This window comes from Trichechus manatus, unplaced genomic scaffold (genome assembly GCF_000243295.1).
Source record: "Trichechus manatus latirostris isolate Lorelei unplaced genomic scaffold, TriManLat1.0 scaffold00210, whole genome shotgun sequence".
Lineage (NCBI taxonomy): Eukaryota > Metazoa > Chordata > Mammalia > Sirenia > Trichechidae > Trichechus > Trichechus manatus.
The window spans coordinates 1,370,967-1,387,635 of NW_004444146.1; the positions used below are offsets into that span (position 1 = coordinate 1,370,967).

General features: G+C 39.8%; 1 pseudogene; it reads left to right on the forward strand.

Annotated features, from left to right (window-relative positions):
* The first annotated feature begins 3,414 nt into the window (after positions 1 to 3,414).
* On the forward strand, positions 3,415 to 4,952 carry LOC101360717 (DNA polymerase epsilon subunit 2-like; annotated as a pseudogene).
* The last annotated feature ends 11,717 nt before the right edge of the window (positions 4,953 to 16,669 follow it).

Below are 16,669 nucleotides of genomic sequence, written 5' to 3' on the forward strand. Positions count from 1 at the left end.
AGTGGAGAAATAGCAGAGTGTGTTTGGGAGACCACGAGCCTGTCAGGGGCGCTGGCCAGAGGGCCAGGAGGTGTGGATGTTTACGCCAAAGAAGCATAGACAGCCCAGGTTGCAAGGAGCTGGAAGATTACCTGGGAGTTTATCCTGTAGGCCACCAGAAGCATAAAGGCACCAAAACCAGAGCACGCTGAACGGTGAGATCTAACTTAGAGTGAAGTTTAAAAGTCCTCAAGCACAACTTTGAATTCCAAAAATGTTTCGAAAACTAAAAGTTTATTCTAAACTCGTTTGGTGACAAAATCAGACCAGATGGGAACTTATATCTGCAAAACTGACCAGTCCTGGCCTGAAGCTATTTATAGACTTTATTTATCCACTTAATGTGATGACTTTCCCTGAAGAAATAGTAATGTGTGGTAACATGAGGCACTACCTAATATACAGTATGTACACCATATCACCTTTCCTAAATCTGGAAAACTGAATTCCAAAACACAGGCAGCCCCGGGGTCCAGGATTGTGGGCCTGTGATGTTCTGGCAGCTCTGTGAAGGATGGATTGAGGGGAGATGATTTGAGGAATTAGTCCAATTCAGCTGCTGCAGCACATTCATAGGACACGGGAGGGCCACATTGCAGCAGTGGTAGAAAGGACAGAGAGAAGGACACGACTTTGAATAATAATTCGAAGATAAAACCAGCAGGATCGGGGGATTGTGAGACGTAGGGCTGGAAAAGAGGAGGAGGAAACAAGGACTCCCAAGTTTCCTTTGGGGACCCGGTGAGCCGTGTTGCCGCAATTAAGATGAACTCACAGGAGGTAGAGCAGGATCTGTTGTTGTTGTTAGTGGCCATTGAGTCGGCTCCAACTCATGGCGACCTTATGTATAACAGAAGGAAACATTGCCCAGTCTTGCACAATCTTCATGTTTGTTGGTCTGTTTGAGCCCGTTTTGCGGCTATTGTGTCAATCCATCTCACTGAGAGTTTCCCTCTTTTTCACTGACCCTCTGCTTACAAAAAAACCAAACCCATTGCCATCAAGTCGATTCCAACCTTATAGGACAGAGTAGAACTGCTCCACAGGGTTTCCAAGGAGCAGCTGGTGGATTCAAACTGCCAACCTTTAGGTTAGCAGCTTAGCTCTTAACCACTGTACCACCAGGGCCCCAACCTTCTATTTAGGAGGTAAAATAATAGGGCCCATTTGGAACACATCGAGTTTGAAGTCTGGGGAGACATCTAGATAGAGATGTCCCTCAGGGGAAACTCTGGCAATGTGTGGTGGTAAATTAAAATTGCATAGATTGATCCTGAGCAAAAGAAGAAAGACAAGAGGCAATTCAGAATTCTTTTCCACCTAGCAAGGTGAGAAAGGCAGAAAACGCCCTGCTAGGCTCTCCACCAACTCACTAAATAAGGTCTGTCATACGCAATTGAGGGAGTGCGGGAAGGCAGAGAAAAGGCTTTTGGATTGCCCTGATGTCTTGTCCTTCTGTCTGACTTCCCTGGATAAACACGGAGCTTTCTGCTTGCCTGGCCTCGGCTGCCTTGGTCACATACAAAGCTGCTTGTTTCCATCATACAGGGTTAGCACCAAAACAGCTCTCCTTGGGTAGCCTCCACTAAATTGCATGGGTGTTACCATCCGTGTCCTCTTTTGTTACTTCCAGAGAGACAAGTGATTAGGTGAACTTGGTAGCAATTCAAGCACTATTATATAACAATGAAAGAAAAACACATTGTTGGCTTTCATTTTTTATTGAATAATAGAGGTAGAAGAATGTAGGTCTACGCATCTTCTGAAAGTGATGCAATAAATAGTTATGTGATTTCTAAGCAGGCTTTTTATTAAGAGTAAACCAAAACCAAACCCATTGCCATAGAGTCAATTGTGACTCATAGCGACCCTACAGGACAGAGTAGAACTGCCCCATAGGGTTTCCAAGGAGCATCTGGTGGGTTAGAACTGCTGATCTTTTGGTTAGTAGCCAAGCTCTTAACTACTGCGCCACCAGGGCTCCTTTATTAAGTATAAGTGAACACAATAATAAGACATTCACCTAGCCTCCCACACCTCTCCTTTCCTAGTGCTCCATTTCTCATATATGTATTTTTTACTCTTCTCTAAATTATCTCTGAACTGGTTTCAAAAGCCATTTATAAAATACAAGCATGGCCCCTAAACAATAAACCACCAAATTCAAAACAGGAGAGAACGTACAATAATGTACCTAGCAAAGGATTTCTAATCAGATGATTTTACGCAAAAATGGAGCTCAGGAGCTAAAAATAAACAATGGATTTAGTAAAGATTGCAAAGACATTTTCTAAGAAATAAATTCTCCTTGCTCAATGAATGTAGATGGGCAGCACTTATGCACTGATTTTTTTGTTCGTTTTTGTCTTTAGAATTTGTTACCAATTTAAAGTGGACAAAGCTGTGTTGTAAAAGATCCAGCATAAAGCTGCTTGAGATGGAGAACCTAAAGACCTTCCTAGATAGGGTAAAAGTCTATAATGAAATAAAGAGAGCTAATAATATCAACCCAAAAATATATTCTTGCGTATTTCTCTCTTTTGTAACAGCCCAGGGTGGATGGGCTGGGTGTTCTACTCTATGAGGACATTTAAAAAAAAAACAAGATTTGCCCCCTCTCCTATCTCCACCATCCCACTAGCCCCTAGGACATTGGGCTTGTCTGCATGGTCAAAGTTATATGTGCTCCAGTTCCTGGGAAGGAAAAAGATGGAATAGTGCACATGTGATTTTTGAGGCCCAGGCCTAAAAGTGCCATAAATCACTTCTGCTCGCATTTCATGGCTAGAAATCAGTCAGGTGGCCAAACCCAGCTGCAAGGGAGGTTGGAAATTTTAGTCTCTAGCTGAATAGCCATGGGCCAGGCTACCCACTAGTTGGAAGAAGGGACCAAGTTGCTGTTGAGTCAACTCCAACTCATGGCAACCCCATGTGTGTCAGAGTAGAACTGTGCTCCATAGTGTTTTCAACGGCTGGTTTTTCAGAAGTAGATGCCAGGCCTTTCTTTAGATCTATCTCTAGATAGATTTAAACCTCCAGCTTTGGGGATAGCAGCTAAACGTGGGAACCATTTGCACCTCCTGGGGACTCCACCAGAAGGGAAAAATGGACCTTAATGACAGCCTGTGGTCTTCTTTACCAAACTGAAGGACAAGTTTGGCCCAGGCAGAGACTGTATCAAGATTCCTGAACTCCCTATCTGGCCAGCTCTCTTCTGTATGGAGGATAAAAGAAAGGGATTTAGAAGGTTGAACAGAGGGGAGAAGGCATGTTACTGGCATAAAGTCAAAATTGGACAGTATGGCCGGCCAGGGGCCAGGGCAGTGCTGGGGTGGGGCTGGGGCAGAGCTGCAGGCGTGGCCCCAAAACGCAAACATGGTGCCAGAGCAGGTGAGGAGCCGGGCGCTGTCAACATCAAATTTCGTGGCTTGCTGCTTCGGGGGTGAAGCCATTAAGTATCTCGCAGAGGTTCTTCGATCTATCAGTGAATTAGAGCTTGAAGATGCACTGGAAAAGATAATCGATGCTGTTGAAAAGCAGCCTTTGTCATCCAACATGATTGAACGATCTGTAGTGGAAACAGCAGTCCAGGAATGCAGTCAGGCAGTAGAAGAAACTATAGACCATATATTCAATATCATAGGAGCATTTGATATTCCACATTTTGTGTACAACTCAGAAAGAAAAAAATTTTTTCCTCTGTTAATGACCAATCACCCTGCACCAAATTTATTTGGAACAGCCAGCAATAAAGCAAAGCTGTTTCGTGAACGATAGGCCATTTTACACCAAAGAACCCACAGACATGAATTATTTACTCTGCCAGTGATAAGTTCTCGCCCTGATGAGACTGGAAGCAAATTCCAGCTTAAAACAATAGAAACCTTATTGGGCAGTACAACCAAAACTGGAGATGTGATTGTTCTTGGAATGATAACTCAGTTAAAAGAGGGAAAATTTTTTCTGGAAGATCCTACTGGACCGATACAACTAGATCTTAGTAAAGCTCAGTTCCATAATGGTTTATACACAGAGGCATGCTTTGTCTTAGCAGAAGGTTGGTTTGAAGATCAAGTGTTTCATGTCAATGCATTTGGATTTCCACCCACTGAACCCTCCAGTACTACTAAGGCCTACTATGGAAATATTAATTTTTTTGGAGGACCTTCCAATACTTTTGTGAAGACATCTGCAAAACTAGAACAACTAGAAGATGAGAACAAAGATGCCATGTTTGTGTTTATATCCAAAGTTTGGCTGGACCAAGTAGAAGTATTGGGAAATACTTCACATAATGTTTTCTGGTTATTCACCAGCACCTCAAACCTGCTTTATCCTATGTGGTAATTTTTCATCTGCACCATATGGAAAAAATCAAGTTCAATCTTTGAAAGAGTCCCTAAAATCTTTGGCAGACATAATATGTGAATACCCAAATATTCACCAAAGTAGTTGTTTTGTGTTTGTCCCCAGTCCAGAGGATCCTGGGTTTGGTTCCATGTTACCAAGGCCACCACTTGCTGAAAGCATCACGAATAAATTCAGACAGAGTACTATTTTCAGTTTTTACTACTAACCCTTGCAGAATTCAATATTGTACACAATAAATTATTGTCTTTCATAAATTTTGTCCTAGTAGCAATTTAGATATTCCAAATCATTTTATGACAACTATCTTATCCCAAGGACATCCGACTCCTCTACCCCTTTACATCTGTCCGGTGTACTGGGCATATAACTATACTTTGAGAGTGTATCCTGTGCCTGATCTACTTGTCACTGTAGACAAATATGATCCTTTCACCGAATGCCTCTGCATAAACCCTGGTTCTTTTCCAAGAAGTGGATTTTCATTCAAAGTTTTTTAGCCTTCTAATAAGACAGTAGAAGATAGCAGACTTCAAGGCTTTTGAGATTCCTAAAGGCCATGTGAGGCAATAAAATTTCTGTTTAATTTTATATTTATGTAATTTTGATATTAAGTTATAATAAAATTATGGTACTTTTAAAAAAATAGGACAGTCTGACTACTAAGGTTTACTATGTTTCTCATTCACAGTGAAAACTGAACAAGTCAAGTTGCTTCCCTTCTCTGGCTTCTATTTTTTTCCAATTCAAAAAAAAAAGGCTAATGCCAGGCCACTCCTCACCTCTCTGGAATGTGGTAGAGGTAAGTGAGACCATGCCTGTTCTCTGCTTTACAGGCCAATAGGCACTATAGCTTGCAAAGGACACTGTGCCTCACATAGCCTCTTCATTTGTACTGCCAAGGCAAACAGACAGAAGTACACAGAAATCCATTACTGCTTAAGAAAATCGATACGTAGGAGTTGTCCAAAAGTGAAAATCTTAGTGGGCAGCAGGTCTCACATGTTGTAATATAGTATAGAAGAGAAAAACTAAGTAATGCATAGGTCAGAAACTATACATGTTACCTTTAAAATAGGGGTAGTCCGAGGCGGAGCCAACCTGGTGCTGTAGACAGATGCACCATGCCATTCTTCTGCAACAAAGACTCGAAAAACTAAGTAAAACAAATACAAACATCAATCCTGGAACCCTAAGCATCAAATGAAAGGATAAAGACCTAGATCAAGCACCAAATGGAAGAAGAAACTGACAGAGAACAGAGAACAAAGATAGCTATGGAGTGGAGGTCCCTTGCCAGCTAATGTGGCACAGCAAGCAACAACCCTGGACAGGGAGTATGGGAAGGCAACTTCACGGAGCTCCCAACAGGAGACGGAGCACCCGGTAACCAGAGATACACACTTTCCTGTCCCTCACCCTTCTGCCCTGTATGCTGCGTCTTCCACTTTCCAATGGGCCACTGTTGCTCAGCTGGAGAGACACCGGCTCACTGCTGCCCCAGGTCTGCTCTGCCCCCACTGGCTGGCTCCCTCAGCACTATATTTTTTTTCCCTCTCTTTCCCTTTCTCCCTTTTCCTCCTCCCTCCCACCTAGCCCCATGTGCTGCCTCCACCCCTTCTTGATGGGATGTGCCGCCCAGCGAGAAAGACATCAGCTAGAAGCCACTCCGGTTCCACCTCACCCCCACCGGCTGCTTCCTTCAGAGCCATATTTTGTTTGTTTCTTTCTTCTCTCTCTTTCCCTTCCTTCCTTTCCTTTCCCTACCCACCTACCCCTGTGTGCCACCTCCACCCTTCTTGACAGGCCATGGCACACCACTCAGCTAGAGCACAACTGACACACGGCCTCCCCAAGTCTGCCCCACCCCCACCTGTTGGCTCCTGGTACTCCATCATTTCTTTTTTTTTTTTTTTTTTGCGCTCTTGTTTCTCTCTCTTCTATCTTCTTTCTCCCTCCCACCTAGCTCCCCACATCACATCCTCTCACTTCCCTCCTGCTTCTCTGAACCGCCAACTGAGTGCTGCGCACCCAAGTGGGACTGGCACAGACCTCCAGACATCCAGACTCCCAGGCCCTGCCCAACGCTGACCCCAGGCCACACCCTGCCTGGTGCTGTGCCCCCATGTGGGACCTGTGCAGATCCCCGGAACACCAGACCCCATCCCACACTACCCTCAGCCCAGCTCCACTGAGCATCACTCCTCTGAGCAGGACTGGCATGGATCTCTAGATCCCTGAACCCCACCCCATACTGCCCCCCCAGCCTGCTCCACCAAGAGCCTCACCTCTGTGTGGGACCAGCATAGGCCTCCAGACACCAAGACCCTGCCCTGTGCCACCCCTAGCCCCACCCAGCCAAGAGCTGCTCCTCCATGCAGGACCAGAGTGGAACCCCAGACCCCAGCCCTGCCACGCCATGCCACCCACAGACCCATACTGTGGCCTTGGTTCATGCTGCAGACAAACAACCTATCCCCACCCTCCCCCACCACTGAACCTTCCCTGCTGTACCATAGCTGAGCAACCGACCCTGCCCACCTGGACAAGGTGGTGAGAACTGTCATGCCTACAGATGAGCAAGCAAGAAAACACACCCAGACCGCTGGCCCAGACACAATCAAATAAAAATAAAAAAAAAAAGCAGGACAAAACAAACAAACCTACAATCAATAAATGAAGAAAATAATTCCTTAATATCTCAGACACAGGAGACAATATCAAAACATACCAAAAAAAAAAAGACAGGATGGCTCCAGTAAGCAACCAAATAAAACACCAGATGACCTTCCAGTAGAAGAAAAGGCACTGGAGCTATCTGATAAGGAAATCAAAAGTCTAATATTCAGGGTTCTCCAAGAGATTAGGAAACAGATCAAGGAAAACACAGACAAAACTAAGGGAAAAATAGACAAAATCAGGGAAAACACAGACAAAGCAATGGAAGAATTCAGGAATATAATACAAGAACAAAATGTCAAAAAAAATAAACAATTTGAAATCATGCAAAAATAGCAATTAAAAATCCAAAAGATGAACAAAATTCCAGAAATGGCCAACACTATAGAAGGTTTTTAGGAGCAAATTTGAAATAATGGATGAGGATCAGCAAAGTTGAAGACAAATCCATGGGTGCCACATTGAGGAAAAATCAGAGAAAAGAGTGAAGAAAAATGAAGAAAACCTAAGAACTATGTGGAATACAATCAAGAGCAAAAATTTACATGTGATTGCAGCTCCAGAACAGGAAGAGAAAATGGAAAACACAAAGAGGATCATTGAAGATTTGCTGAGAGAAAACTTCCCTAAAATCATGAAAGATGAAAAGCTGATCATCCAAGCAGCTCAATGAACCCCAAAAGGATAGACCCCAAAAGAAAGTCACCAAGACATATCATAATCAGACTCGCAAAAAACAAAGAAAGAATCCTGAGAGCATTTCAAGAAAAATGAAAAGTCACATACAAAGGGGAAACAGTAAGACTAAACTCTGATTACTCAGCAGAAACTATACAGGCAAGAAGGCAATGGGAAGACACGTATAAAACGTTGAAAGAAAAAAATTGCCAACCAAGAATAATATATCCTGCAAAACTCTTGCTCAAATATGGTGGCAAAATTAGTACACTTTTAGATAAACAGAAATTAAGGAAATATTTAAAAACCAAACCAAACTTACAAGAATTATTAAAGGGAGTCGTTCAGTTTGAGAACCAACAACATCAGACAACAATCTGAATCTAGGACACAAGACAGCATCAGCCAGATACTATCCTAGGTAATGAACTCTCAAGAATAAAACAAAAATAAAATATTTATAACAGGGAACCAGAGAGGTCAATCCTTAAATGACAACAAAGTCAGAACAGTAAAAGGGAGGAATAATCAGTGTAGGTATAGAACTTTCAAATGGAGAGAAAGTCAAGTCAATATCAAGTAATAAAACACTAGTTTAAACTTAGGAAGACAGGGGTAAATTTCAAGATAACCACAAATAAAGTTAAAAAACCTACTCATCAAAAAGAAAAGAAAAGAAAAACATAAAGTCCCAGTAAACAAAAAACAAAAGAAATTCCACAAACAAAAAGAACTCAGCACAGGAAAGTAAAAGGAACAAAGAAAATGTCAGCACCACAAAAAAAAAAAAAAGCATTACAAAATGACAGCAATAAACTCACACCTATCGATAATCACACCAAACGTAAATGTCTCAAATGCACGCGTAAAGAGAGAGTGACAGAATGGATAAAAAAACAGAACCCAACAATATGCTGTCTACAAGAGACACACCTTAAAAACAAAGACATAAATATATTAAAAACCAAAAGATGGAAAAAAAATATATCAAGCAAAAAGCAACCAAAAAGAGTAGGAGTGGCAATACTAATCTCAGATAAAATAGACTTTAAGGCAAACTCCACTCTAAAAGACAAGGAAGGACATTATATAATGATTAAAGGGACAATCCACCATGATGACATAATCATAATAAATATCTACGCACCCAACAACAGGGTTCCAAAATACATAAAAAAAACTCTAACAGCACTGAAAAGAGAAACAGACAGCTCCACAATAATAGTGGGAGACTTCAACACACTACTCTCAGTAAAAGACAGAACATCTAGAAAGAAACTCAACAAACATACAGAAGATCTAAAGGCCACAATCAACCAACTTGACCTCATAGACATATAAATAACACTCCACCCAACAGCAGCAAAGTATACGTTCTTTTTTAACGCACAAGGAGTGTTCTCCAAAATAGATCAAATCTTAGATCACAAAGCAACCTTCAATAAAATCCAAAACATTGAAATAACACAAAGCATTCTCTCTGATCACAACATCATAAAAGTAGAAATCAACAACAGGAAGAGCAAGGAAAAAAATCAATTACATGGAAACTGAATAATACCTTGCTTGAAAACAATTGGGTAATAGAAGAAATCAAAGATGGAATCAAAAAATTCCTAAAATCAAATGAGAATGAAAGCACATCATACCAAAACAATTGAGACACAGCAAAGGCACTGCTCAGAGATCAATGTATGTCAGTAGACGCACAAATCAAAAAAGAATGGGCCCAAATCAAAACATTAGCCCTGCTATTTGAACAAATAGAAAGAGAATAGTGAAACAAGCCCACAGCCACCAAAAGAAAGGAAATAATAAAGATTAGGGCAGAAATAAATAAAATAGAGAACAGAAAAACAATAAAAACAATCAACAAAACCAAAATTTGTTTCTTTGAAAAGATGAAAAAAATAGACAAACCATGGGCAAAATTTACAAAAGAGAAGCAGGAGAAGAAGTAAATAACCCAAATAAGAAATGAAATGGGGGACATTACAACTGACTCAACTGAAATAATAAGGATCATAACAGAGTACTATGAAAAACTGTACTCCAAAAAATTTGAAAACCTAGAGGAAATGGACAAATTTCTAAAAAACACCACCTACCCAAACTAACACAAACTGAGGTAGAAAATCAGAACAGACCCATAACAAGAGACTAAAAAGGTAATAAAAAAAAATTTCCCCCAAAAAAGTCCAGGCTCAATTTGTTCACTGGAGAATTCCACCAACATTCACAGAAGAGTTCACACCAGTACTACTCAAATTATTTCAGAACATAGAAAAGGAAGGGATACTTCCAAATTCATTCTGTGAAGCCAGTATAACCCTGATACCAAAATCAGGCAAAGACACTACAAAAAAAGAAAAGTACAGACCAATGTCTCCCATGAATATAGATGCAAAAATTTGCAACAAAATTCTAGACAATAGAATTCAGCACCACATAAAAAGAAAATAATACACCACAACCAACTGGGATTCATATCAAGTATGCAAGGATAGTTCAACAGTAGAAAATCAATCAATGTAATCCATCACAAAAATAAAACAAAAGAATCACATGATCATCTCAATCAATGCAGAAAAGGCATTTGATAAAGTCCATCACCATTCCTGATAAAAACTCTCAATAAAATAGGAATGGAAGGGAAATTCCTCAACATAATAAAGGGCATCTATACAACACCAACAGCCAACATCATTCTTAATGCAGACAGAACTGGAAGAAGACGAGGATGCCCTTTATCATCACTCCCATTTAAAATTGTGCTGGAAGTCCTACCTAGAGCAATAAGACAAGAAAAAGAAATAAAGGATATCCAAATTGGTAAGGAAGAAGTAAAACTATCCTTATTTGCAGATGATATAATACTATATAGAGAGAATCCAGAACACTCCACGAGATAACTACTGGAAGTAACAGAAAGATTTAGCAGAGTAGCAGGATACAAGATAAACATACAAAAATCAACTGGATTCCTATACACCAATAAAGAGAACTAGGAAAAGGAAATCAGGAAAGCAATACCATTTATAATAGTCCTTAAAAAAAACTTAGGAATAAATCTAACCAGGGACATAAAAGACCTATACAAAGAAAACTACAAAACACTACTGCAAGAAACCAAAAGACACCTACATAAATGGAAAAACATACCATGCTCATGGATAGGTAGACTCAACATTGTGAAAATGAAAGTTTTACAAAATAATGTACAAATACAATGCAATCCCAATCCAAATACCAACAGCATTCTTTAAAGAGATGAAAAAACTTATCAGTAACTCCATATGGAAAGGAAAGAAGCCCTGGATAAGTAAAGCATTATTGAAGAAGACGAATAAAGCAGGAGTCCTCATACTATCTGATCTCAGAACCTACTATACAGCTACAATAGTCAAAACAGCCTGTAATGGTACAATGACAAACACACTGACCAAAGGAACAGAATGAGAACCCAGATGTAAATCCATGTCACGTGATCTTTGACAAAGGCCCAAAGTTCACTAAATGGGGAAAAGACAGTTTTTAACAAATGGTGCTGGCAAAACTGGATGTCCAGCTGTAAAAATCTGAAACAGGACCCATATCTCACACCATACACAAAAACTAATTAAAACAGATCAAAGACATATATATATATATGTATACACACAAAAACTGGAAAGTTCACGGAAGACAAGATACCGTCAACACTAGAGGCCCTAATATATGGCATAAATAAAATACAAACCATAACTAACAATACAAAAACACCAGAAGATAAGCTAGAAAACTGGCATCTTCTAAGAATTAAACACTAATTCTCAACAAAAGATTTCACCAGAAGAGTAATAAGAGAACCTACAAAGTGGGGGGAAAAAATTGGCTACGACATATCTGACAAAGTTCTAATCTGTAAAATCTATAGGAAAATCAAACACCTCTACACCAAATAGATAAATAATCCAATTAAAAAATGAGCAAAAGATATGAACGGACACTTCACCAAAGACATTCAGGGAACTAACAGACAAGGAAATGCTCTTGATCAGTAGCCATTAGAGAAATGCAAATCAAAACTATAGTGAAGGAGGCAGAGACAAGATGGCAGAGTAGTCAGGCACTTCCTGTGGTCCCTCTTACAACAAAGACCAGAAAAAACAAGAGAATTGATTATACCTGACAATCTAGGGGCCCTGAACATCAAAGGTAAAGTTGAGGAGTTGGACTGAGTGGCAAAGGGAGGGAGAGACGGTTCAGAAATGAGGAGTTGCCAGACCTGACCTGGCAGGAACTGGTACCCTGCAGCCAAGGCGCACTGTGAGGCAAGCAGTGGAGCTTGGGACAAGTTCTCCACATCAAGAGAGACCAAGCAGTGGAGAGTCTACTCAAACCTCCAGAACCAGTGAAAGCGGTACTCAATTGGTATAAGATAAGTACATGCGTCTAACCTACAGCTCAGATCAAAAAACACCCCCTTTGGGAAAAACCTCTCTCCCATTTACCTACTCCCTCCTCTTGCTGCAAAGGGTCCCAGGCTGGCTTCAACCATTGCTGCATCCCCTGGGCTGGAAGTAAGGACTTGTCACACATCCTGAGCCATTATCCCAGCCTTGGAGAGGGAACAAATTAACAAACAGGAATAAATAATCTGCCAGCTCCCCTAAGCCAAGAACTTAGGGTAGGCGTAGCTCCTTTGCCTAGGCACAGGCTTAAGGGGTCTATGGATTTTGAATGCCTTTCACCCCTGCATAGACTTGTGTGGGCCCATTTCAACAGCATAGGCCTTCATTAGCACAGTACAACAGGGTATTTACCTGAAACCTAACTTCAACGGTCAGCTATATAGTACACTGGCAGGTTTGTGACATTTGACACTGCTCTGCACATTAAGCAGGGTCCTCACCTACCCACATCAGGGGCCTGAGGACTGATGGCTCCAACCGCACCACCTAGTCACCTGCGCCAGGGGTTCAAGAATGAGTGGTGCCCCCCAGTCCTTACAGCCAACAGCATTGGGTGCCTATAGACCAGCTGCAAAACCCACCCATAATACCCTATAGGGAACAGGGAAACACTTTCCTCCTAGACACTCAGGGGCAGCTGTCAACCCCCTACCTTGCTCAGCATGTGATCCCCTACTGCAGCCAGATATCTGTGCCTACACCAATCACCCCTACCTGTCTAGGACTGTAGGTGAGAGCCTGCACCACACACTTGGTGACCAACTACCTGAACACCTAATCAGAATCTACACAAGAAAAGTAAACAGACTCCTGTACTCATATACCTAGTAACAGATCTAACCACTTGGTGCCAGGATGTTAGAGCTTCAAAGGCCTCAATAATCAAACTAGTTCACACAAGTAGCCTGTTTGGACATATCAAAACAAAATAAAACAAGAAGCTAAGACACAGTAAACAAACATAAAATAAACAAATATAACTTACTGATGGCTCAGAGACAACCAAAACCAAAACCTGTTGCTGCTGAGTCAATTCCGACTCATAGCGAGCCTATAGGACAGAGTAGAACTGCCCCATACGGTTTCCAGGAAGCACCCGGTGGATTCAAATTGCTGATCTTTTTGTTAGCAGCCTTAGCTCTTAACCACTACGCCACCAGGATTTCCTCAGAGACAACAATCAGTATCAGATCACATAACAAAGTAGACCATGATGGCTTCAGCAAGCTCCCAAAACAAAGAATCAAGAAATTTTCCAGATGCAGATCATTTCTTGGAATTATCAGAGGTAGAATACAAAAGATTAATGTACAGAACTCTCTAAGAGATCAGGAAGGAGATCATGCAAAACGCAGAACAATCCAAGGAACACACAGACAAAGCAACAGAGGAACTTAAGAAGATTAGAAAGAGCATAATGACAAATTTAACAGGCTGCAAGAATCCATAGAGAGACAGCAAAAAGAAATAAAGAAGATTAACAATAAAATTTCAGCATTAGACAACTCAATAGAAAGTCATAGGAGCAGAATTGAGGCAATGGAAGTCAGAATTAGTGAGATTGAAGATAAAGCACTTGACACCAACTTATTTGAGGAAAAATCAGATAAAAGAATTTCAGAAAATGAAGAAATGCTAAGTATTATGTGAGACTCTATCAAGAGGAATAAGCTACGAGTGATTGGAGTACCAGAACGGGGGAATAACAGAAAATACAGAGAGAATTGTTGAAGATTTATGAGCAGAAAATTTCCCGATATCCTGAAAGATGACAGGATATCTATCCAAGATGCTCATTGAATCCTACACAAACTAGATCCCAAAAGAAAGTCACCAAGACATATTATAATCAACCTTGTCAAAACCGAACATAAACAGAGAATTTAAAGAGCAGCTAGGAATAAACGAAAAGTCATCTACAAAGGAGAGTCAATAAGACTAAGCTCCGACTACTCAGCAGAAACCATGCAGGCAAGAAGGCAATAGGATGACATATGTAAAGACTTCAAGGAAAAAAATTGCCAGCCAAGAATTATATACCCAGCAAAACTGTATCTCAAATATGATGGCAAAATTAGTGCATTTCCAGATAAACAGAAGTTTAGAGAATTTACAAAAACCAAACCAAAATTACAAGGAATACTAAAGTGAGTACTCCTGTTAGAAAATCAATAACATCAGATAACAACACAAGACTAGAACAAAGGACAAAGCAGCCAGATATCAACCCAGATAGGGAAGACGCAAAAACAAATCAAAGCTAAAATGCTGAAAATAGGGAAACAGAGACATCAATATGTAAAAGATGACAACGTTAAAACAAAAAGAGGGACTACATAATGTAGTCATAGATCTTTCATATGGAGAGGAAGATAAGGCAATATAAAGAAATAAAAGGCTGGTTTAAACTTAGAAAAATAGGGGTAAGTATTAAGGTAACCAGAAAGGAAAATAACAATCCTACACATCAAAATAAAAAACAAGAAAAACATAAAGACTCAGCAAATACAAAATCAACAACAATGAAAATAAAATACATTAAGAAAAACAACTCAGCACAGAAAATTAAGTGGAAGAAAGAAACTGTCAATAACACACAAAAAAGACATCAAAATGACAGCACTAAATTCATTCCCATCAATAATTTACACTGACTGTAAATGGCAGAATGGATTAAAAACACAATCCCTCTATATGCTGCCTACAAGAGACACACCTTAGACTTAAAGTCACAAACTAAAACTCAGGATGCAAAAAAATATATCAAGCAAACAACAATCAAAAAGAGCAGAAGTGTCAATATTAATCTCTGACAAAATAGACTTGAAAGTAAAATCCACCACACAGGATAAGGAAAGACACTATATAATGATTAAAGGGTCAATACACCAGGAGAACATAACCAAAATAAAGATTTGTGCACCCAACAACTGGGCTCCAGAATACATAAAACAAACTCTAACAGCATCGAAAAGAGAGATAGACAGCTCCACGATAACAGTAGGAGGTTTCAAAACACCACTTTTGGTGAAGGACGGAACATCCAGAAAGAAGCTCAATAAAGACACAGAAGATCTAAATGCTACAATCAAACAACTTGATCTCATAGACATATACCGAACACTTTACCCTACAGCAGCCATGTCTACTTTCTTTTCCAATGCACATGGAACATTCTCCAGAATAGATCACATATTAGACCATAAAGTAAGCCTTAACAGAATCCAAAGCATCAAAATATTACAAAGCATCTTTTCTGACCATAAAGCCATAAAAGTAGAAACCAATAACAGAAAAATCAAGGAAAACAACAAAAAAACACATGGAAACTCAGCAACACCTTGCTCAAAAACAACTGGGTTATAGAAGAAATTAAGGCTGGAATAAAGAAATTCGTAGAATCAAATGAGAATGAAAACACATTATACCAGAACCCTTGGGACACAGCAAAAGCAGTGCTCAGAAGTCAATTTACAGCAATAAATACACACATTCAAAAGAAGAAAGGGCCAGAATCAAAACATTAACCCTACAACTCAAATAAATAGAAAGAGAGCAGCAAAAGAAGCCCTTGGTCACCAGAAGAAAGCAAATAATAAAAATTAGAGCAGAATTAAATGAAACAGGGACAAGAAAATCAACTGAAGGAATTAACAAGATGAAAAGCTGGTTCTTTGAAAAGTCAACAAAATCGATAAATTGTTAGTCAAACTGACAAAAGAAAAACAGGAGAAGAAGAAAATAACCCGAATAAGAAATGAGATGGGCAATATCACAACAGACCCAACTAAAATTAAAAGTATCATAACAGAATACTATGGAAAATTGTACTCTAACAAATTTGAAAACCCAGAGGAAATGGACAAATTTCGAGAACCACACTACCTACCTAAACTAACACAAACAGAGGTAGAACAACTAAATAAACCTATAACAAAAGAAGATATTGAAAATGTAATTTAAAAACTCCCAAAAAAAAAAAAAGCCCTGGTCTGGACAGTTTCACTGGAGAATTCTACCAAACTTTCAAAGAGTTAACGCCACTACTTCTAAAGGTATTTCAGTGTATGGAAAAGGGCAGAATACTCCCAGACTCACTCTATGAAGCCAGCATAACCCTGACACCAAAACCAGGGAAAGACACCCCAAAAAAGAAAATTACAGACCAATATCCCTCATGAACATTGACACAAAAATCCTCAACAAATTCTAGCCAATAGAATTCAACAACATATCAAAAAAGTAATTCACCATAACCAAATGCAATTCATACCAGGTATGCAGGGATGGCTCAACATTAGAAAAACAATCAATGTAATCCATCACATTAATAAAACAAAAAATAAGAACCACATTATTTTATCAATTGATACAGAAAAGGCATTTGACAAAGTCCAATACCCACTCATGATAAAAACTCTCAGTAAAATAGGAATAGAAGGGAAATTCCG